The sequence below is a fragment of the Mustela putorius genome, unplaced genomic scaffold (assembly GCF_011764305.1).
Source record: "Mustela putorius furo isolate JIRA1106 unplaced genomic scaffold, ASM1176430v1.1 tig00003899_pilon_pilon_pilon, whole genome shotgun sequence".
NCBI lineage: Eukaryota > Metazoa > Chordata > Mammalia > Carnivora > Mustelidae > Mustela > Mustela putorius.
In genome coordinates, this window is record NW_025422048.1 from 13,823,833 (window position 1) to 13,832,258 (window position 8,426).

Below are 8,426 nucleotides of genomic sequence, written 5' to 3' on the forward strand. Positions count from 1 at the left end.
TAATGAAATATCTACATTGCTCCATGTGAGCTGAAAGACTGTATCATTCATATGAATAGTTTCATTCTCTCTAGGCTAGACTACAATTTTGCTAAACAACTAGCACTGTTTGCATATATGTATTTTTTCTAGTTTTACTGAGAAATAATTGACTTGTATCACTATGTAAGTTTAAGGTATAAGGCATGATAGTCTGATTTACATATATTGTGAAATGATTACCGCAATAAGTTTAGTTAATATTCATCATCTCATACAGATACAAAATTTAAAAAAAAAAAAAAAGGAAAAATTTCTCCTTGTGATAAAAAGGATCACACATCTTGAAAACATACCAATGCAGGATGAGATTCCTAGATGGACTTCCCATTGATTTTCTTCCCTTCAGATAATAAATCCAAAAACCATCTGTCTTATTATACATTTCATACTGCCTTCATTTTCACAACGAATTGTTCCTGAGTTCCTACTGTGTGACGTGCACTCTGTCAGGCACAACCTCAATTAAACTGCCTCCAGAGACTGACTAGGAAAACCGACAAAAGTTACTCCCATCAAACTACCGAGAGACAACAGAAACAGAGACCATGCTTTTCTCATTCCCTCTTGAAAATAACTGAAAAATCGACCCTTCTATCTTGATGAATAGCAAAATGTGTCTCCCAGTCCTCCCTGCTTCTGTAGTGGTTTTAGTGCATGCGTGTGGGGTTCCTGCCCAACGGGTCAAACAGGGTAGGAAAGTTAATAAGCAAGCAATATGCAGGACAAGATCACTCAGTGGGGGGGGGCGGGCAGGAAGCTTCCCTCACTATGCTACACTAGTGTGTCCTGCCACCCCCATCTGTCCCTACAAACCCCTGAATTTAACACCCTGAAAAGACTACCTGTGTTTCCACTGACAAATTGGATCCTTCCAGTTTTCATAGATTGAGGTCACTCTTCACTTCTGACACCAAAGGAAGCAGGACAATGGCTGCTAATGGATATCCCATTGTGTTAAGGCAAGCACATTGCCCCAAAGTACACTGTCATTACAGATCTCTTCCAAGTCTCATCCTGACCCCTAATCAGGGATTTTTAAATTAACAATCCTTTTAACTACTTCATTTCTGATTATCATATCCAAACCAACTAGCTATTAGGGCCTGACACCCCACTCATTAGGAAAGGTGTTCTCTGAGCGGCTATGCAAAGCTTTGATAATGCAGCCAGTCGCCCATTCTGTCATTTGTCCTTTCAGTTAGTTGGTTGATTGAGCTGTTAATACTGCTCTTAAGAAAGAGAATAATCAGTGATATTTACAGTGTCATTAGTGGACAGGTTGAAATCCTACATTGCATTCTTTAAGTTTTCAAAGCTTGCAGGAGTTTCTGGGTCCTAGAAAATGTGTCGCTAAAGTCCTATGGGTTTAATAAGCAAACAAAGACCACCTGAACCTCTTTGTGACTTATTTCTGGCTACAACATAAAGATGGTAAGACAAGGTGAACACAAAACCACAGGAAAGATAAATGCTTGTAGAAGTTAGTATTTGGGAAGAAAATTCTGGCTATCGGCTATTAACCAGACACTTGGAATGGAGAAAGGAAAGGACTTCCCAATACATATCCATTGTTTCAGAGAGGATCTTTATTATGATATACTCCCAACCAACTGCCAATTGTGTTTGTCTAGTTTGTCAAAGGGACTTGTCTGTCAGTAGTACTGAGAAGCCTTTGACTATGTCATCTCTTCACAGTGTTGTACCAATTAATACGAAGTGGGTGGGGGTTCTAACAATAATGGTACCAATGCTTCAAGAACACCACACCATCAGTAGATCATTTTGGGTGCCGGAGAGCTAGAATTCCGCAATAAACTGATATTCACAACCTTCCCCTTTCTTCTCTCCTCCTCCTCAAACTCAGTCCACTCTACCTGTAGTTGTAGACTCCTATGAAAGGAGATGCCTTATTCATCCTAGTATCCTCTCCCTGTGTAGCAGCATCTGGTATGGTGCTTTGAATATAATAACTGCTCAATAAATTGGCTTATTTGTTTTTAAAATTAACAAAAGGCAGAATGAACTAGCTGGGATAATAGAGGCATAAGCCAAGACCCTGAGGACTGTGGAGGAGGGAATAATGCTCAATGACTCAATAATGAAAGATGGGAGAAAAAAATCCCTCTTAGGGAGTTGGGAACAATAAAGTAATACAGATTTGGTGATTTCTAAAGGATCAGTGAGATATTATGCCTTTAAGATGAATCAGTTGATTGGGTTGGAATCTCTGTGGGGCTCATCGTAATGAGGTACGTACGTAATGGGGCTCATCGTACATCATAATCATTGCTCATGATGGAGCTACTCTTTCCATCAGGACATGAACTTGGGCCATGTTTTCTAATGTTGGTCATTGGTCTCTGCTGAGACAAATGAGTTCTTTATGAGGAACTCTCCATTTGGCAAATGGCAAGCTGAGAGGTTTGAGTTAGTTATAAAATCTGTGACCAGGAGGAACAGCTTATCTTCAGTCTTCAGTGCAAAAGATTACTCTCACATTCCAAAATGCTTCAACACTAGAACCCATTTTGGGGTTCTATTTGCAAATGAAAAGAGAGAATACAAAAAAATAATGCACCTCTCTCCAGAAAGCTGATGAGAGAGAGAAGGAAGAGGGAGAACAATTTGAAAATAAGCAACCAGACTTTAGGTAAGCTGATATTCACTGTCTTTAGAAACCTTATTAGCAACTCCCTAAAACTAATCACGGTTCTTTTTAATCCATGTTGTCACTTCTCTTCAAATAAGACCTCTGACAAGTTTTTAAATGACCCTCCTCCGTCAGCATAGTCTTAATAATTCTAATAATACAGGCTTGATTTACATATGTAGGACTCTCAAATCAGTATATATATCCTGATTAACAATGAATTTGCTGTGAATTCTTTCCCATAGTATAGACTGTACGAGGCTCTCTCCCACTGTTCCACATCTGAAATAAAGAATGCTATTTTATACAGCTGGTGCAATTTGAAAGTAAAAAAAAATATATGCTAAGGATGGTAGATAATTAAATTGAACAATCTGATATCTGGCTTCTATACAAATCCATTTTTACTAAGTAAGCTATGCATCCATTCCCATGTCTCTGCATTAAGCTCTTTACATAAATCTTTCTCCTTTTTATGTTAACTTCCTATTCTCTTTTGTTTAAACATACAGACAATATCCCCTATAGCTTGAAATCAATTTAGCAGAGAGTCCTTTTACACAATTTTATAATCTGCAACATTTGCATTTCTATACATTCCTTTAATTCACAAAGAACCATACATCTCCTGGAGGAGACTGAAAAACGGAGCTCCAGAAATACTAAAGTCTTCTGTAACTTGGAAAAATGATTTAAAACATCCATTCCTAAAAATATAAATGATCCCTTTTTGTTCCTAGCTTCTAAAGGCTTCATTTAAAAAATATGTAGAAGGTCCTCATTATACCACAAAAGAGTCAAGGGAGACAATTTTCCTTGCCAGCCCGGGAATTTATGCACTTTCCCATAGAGTTGGAAATTGCTGTTAATATAATATTTCGCTGAGATTCCATCTCTGTATATTTTATTTGATGTCTGCTATTACCAACTCAACTCTAGGATGTTGTAAGAAACAAATAAGAGCAAGGACAGGTCATCGAAAAGTGGGGCTCTTTAATCGTTTCCCTCCTACGAGCCCAAAGTTACTTTGTCCCGATCAATAACTGAAACAACATAACAATAAGCATATTTCAAAAAGTTCCTTTTAATGGGTGATTTGTAATAATCCTTAGTAAGTTATTAGAGGAAAGGACATCTGCTGAGTAAATGCAAATTACCAATGATGATAAGAAATTTTTAGAAGGCCAAGGAGTAAGAACAAATAGCGGAGAAGAATAAATGGTAGAAGTTCGGGACCGACACTAAGACTTTGTTGAACCTTTCTGTAAATAATTAGGTAAGCATGTGTAATCAAATGCCCACAAGTATTGATGATATGGATCTTTTGTTTGTTTCCCAAAACATACCCAGTGCCTACCATATACATTCTATAGATATATGGAACTCACAGACTCAGCCCCTGCCCTCAAGGAGGTCAAGTCAAGGAGGGGAGGGCAGAATCACAGATGATCAGTGCAATGACTAGCGTGATGAAGGGATGTGGGGGTGGTTGGCACGGGAGCACAGAGATGGAGCACCAGCTCCTGCCCTGGGAGTAAGGAAGGGCTCAAAGAAAGGTGACGTATGTGTCAAGAATGAGGAAAGAGTGTATGCAGAGACCCAGAAACACAAGAGTATGTAATGTGTATGGACCTTAAAGCTATTCTTGAGCTAAATATTGCCCTCAACTCTACAGTGTTTCCAAGAATGACATGGGAAACTGTTTTTCAAATAGATTATAATATGGTTCCGGGACTTTGAATAAATTGAATAAAGCAAAGTTTGAGAAATTTAGATTGAACAGATGCATCCATAGACACACTTCTAGGTTGACCTGTCCTTGCTTCCATATCCTTGAGTTCACCTGTCTGACCAACACAAGGGTGGTATTTTTCAGGACTCAGAGTGAGATGTGCCAGAACGAAAGAATTTCATTGGGCTCACCAAATTAGTTGAATCAAATCAACCAAAAGGAGCAACAGATATTTATTGTATACTGTCGGGTACTGTGTGACACATAGTGGGCGGGGTGGGGAGGCAAAGCTGGGAGTAATGAAAAGAAGATGAGTAAGATAGGTCTTGCCCTCAAGAAGCTCAAAGAGAATGGGGAGGTAACTCCTGTAACCAGCTCACTTGTAATGGTCAGTGTCCAATAAGAGACAGCAACCACACTAGTTATTTGAGCAGAATTTCATGTAAAGGATTGGTGACTAGGCCTAATGTTATTGCCGAGATGACTGAAAAGAAAAAATGAGAACTTTAAGGTATCACAGAAGTAGGACCTCAGGACTACAAGAACAGAGTTTTGGAAAAGGTTGGAACCGTTGAAACTTAGAAGTCTGGAAGAGGTACCTCACTGAGCTGAAACTGCAACATCTGGGGAGGGAGAGCCACTCAACCCTGTGCCACTGGGAACAAACAAAAGAGCAGGTCCCTTCTTCCTTCTCCAGTCTTGCAGTCTCCCCCTGGGAACCCTTAATGGCCAAGCCAAACCTCAACGGAGAGCTAGCTAGTGAAGCAGAAACACAGAACACAGAAGGCTCTATATTTACAGCCTGTAACTTAAAGCAGAATGCAATAAATATTATTCTAGAATTCTGTGAAAGCCCAGAAGAAGGAGAGATGAACTCCAAGTGGAAAGATCAGGAAGATGACAAAGTTCAGAGGCAGTGGATCTCAGAAAGTTGAAGAAATAGGGAAAAGGGGGGAGGGTAGTGGTAGAAAATGTGCTAAGTCAGTGAGTGGGAATACCTGGGAAGGGGCATGACATTTACCTAGCGCTCACAGGCACTTACTAATACATAATCTCATTTAATCCCCACAACAACCCTTGAGAGTAGGTATAATTATCCCCCATTTACAGACAAGGAAAGACTCTCAGGGAGCCCTCCGTTCACTCATCAATAATTCATCAACTGCACACTTCAAGCCAGACAGCTGAGACTGCAGCACTGAACAAACACCATGGGTAACATGAACATGGGCTTGTTCGTCAAAACTACTACGAGTTGGAGTGTCCAAGAGCTATGGAGGACACTTTAAAAATTGGAGAAAGAAAAGGCAGCAAGTTTAGAATGCAAAGCGATGTGTTACTTTACAGAATAAGAAGCAATATTCTAGAAACTACTACCTCAAGAACATGATATGGGTATAAAATAAAAGTGGTTTTGTTGATAAATCCACATAAATGCAACTAAGAGAGGGTCCATCCCCAGGCCCCTACTTCACAGAGGTGAAAGCTAAGGCCTGGAGAGAAGTGACTTTCCCAAGGTCACACAACCAGTTAGTGTTGATTAGTTGGTCTACCATAGTCAGGATGACCAAATGTCCTGGTTTGCTTCCCAGGAGGCAGGACATTCAGTTCTAAATACAGGATGATCCGAGGCAAACCAGGATTAGTGATCAGCCCAATACTAGCACAGGAGAATTCCATTACACAATGTTTCCTTTTGGAATGCCTGTTGACACACCTTTTTGATTAATTTTTTAAAAATATATCACACTAGTTCTGCTCAGAATTATTCAGGGAGAGTGATCAATTACAAATATTTGAGAACACAAAGCAACTGAAGAAATTTGCCTCTTGCCTCAGAATGAAGAAGTACCATGTAAAGAACAAGAATTACCTCTTCTGGTTGCTCGTCTAGAGCTCTACTGGCAGAGCACACCGCAACTGTTGCTCAAGGAACCTTCCTTCTACTGGAGATAAATGGAGCCAAATCTCACTCAGCCTCCCAGACCCAGGTGGGCGTGGTGGTGAAGGACATGTGCCTTTCTCACCAACTGGCCGTTGGCATCTGCAACCCCTTCTCCGGTAATTTGTACTCATTGTCACAGAACAAGTGTCAACGAAACTAGAAAACTCAATCTAGTTGAAGTTTACATGACAAAGCGTTAAATCTTCTTTGTATTTCAACGAAAAATATCTCTCATGCACTTACATAGTCATCACCTACAATAAGCTTATAGTGAACGAATAGTTATTACAAGCACCCAAGAGAGCTCTCATTACTTAAAAAAAAGTCCAGCAAATTTACCATTTATTTAAACATCACTGCTATATTTAAAGCTTATAGTATGTTCTAGTATTAGATGTATCTAGAAGGTACTGACCTCCATTGTTTGAGAAGGATTAATAGTGGGGTTCCCTCCACTTGACTCATAGAACCGCAGCTTCAGTAGATTTCTTTAAGGGTTTTCTTTTTTTTAGAGGATGTTTTTACATTTTAATGATTTTTTTCTTTAAAATCAATTAATTAGGGATGCCTAGGTGACTCAGTTGGTTAGGCCACTGCCTTCGGCTCAGGTCATGATCCCAGGGTCCTGGGATCAAGTCTCACATCAGGCTCCTTGCTCAGCAGGGAGCCTGCTTCTCTTTCTGCCTCTGCCTGCCACTCTGCCTGTGCTCTCTTTCTCTCTCTGACAAATTCATAAATAAACAAAATCTTTAAAAAAATAAAATAAAATCAATTAATTAACATACAGTGTGTTATTAGTTTCAGAGGTAGAGTTTAGTGATTCATCAGTTGCATATAAGCACTCATTCTATCAAGTGCCCTCCCCTTAATGCTCATCACCCAGTTACCACCCCCCCCTTTTTACAGAATTTCTAAGTTCACAGCAAAAGAGAGAGGAAGGTACAGAGATCCCCATATACCCCTTGCACTCATGCATGCATAGCCTCCCCCATCTTCAACATTCTCACCAGAGTGGTACACTTGCTGCAACTGATAAAGGTACATTGACAAGTCATAATCACCCAAAACCCATAGATGACATTAGGGTTCATTCTTGATATTGTACATTCTATGGATTTGGACAAATACATAGTTAAATATATCCTTCATTATGGTATTGTAGCAGAGTGTTTTCACTGCCCTAAAACTCCTCTGTGCTCTACCTACCCATCCTTCCCCCTACTCCTGGCAACCACTAAATCTTTTCACTATCTCCATAGTTTTGTTATTTCCAGTAGGTCATGTAGTTGGAGTCACAAAGTACGTAGGCTTCTCAGACTGGCTTCTTTCACTTAGGAATCTGCATTTAAGGCTCCTCCATGTCTTTCATGGCCCTGTAGCTCATTTAAGGCTAAATAGTACTCCACTGGCTGGGTGAACCACAGTTAATTTATCCGATCAACTACCGGAGTACATCTTGGTTGTTTCCAAATCTTGGCAATGATGAAAAGAGCTGCTACACATATCTTTGCTGGATCATATGGTAAGAGTATGCTTAGTTTTGAAAGAAACTTCCAAAGTGTCTTCCAAAGTGGCTGAGCTGCTTTTGCATTCTCACCACCAGTGTATGAGGTTTCTAGTTGCCCTACATCCTCACCAGCATTTGCTGCTGTCACTGTTCCAGATGCTGGCCACTCTAATATGTATGTAGTAATATCTCACTTTTGTCTTAAAGATTTTATTTATCTATCTGTCTATTTATTTATTTAAGAGAGAGAGCAGAGCAGTGGGAGAAGCAGAGGGAGAGGGAGAGAATCTCAAGCAGACTCTGTGCCAAGTGCAGAGCCCGACATGGGGCTCAATCTCATGACCCTGAGATCATGACCTGAGTTCAAATCAAGAGTCAGATGCTTAACCAGCTGAGCCACCAGGTGCCCCACCGTTTTTTAATCTGCATTTCCCTGATTACATATGATATGGAGCATCTTTTCATATGCTTACTTAACATCTGTATGTCTCCTTTGGTGAGAAGTCTGTTAAGGTTTCCATCAGGTTGTTTGTGTTCTTACTGCCAAGTT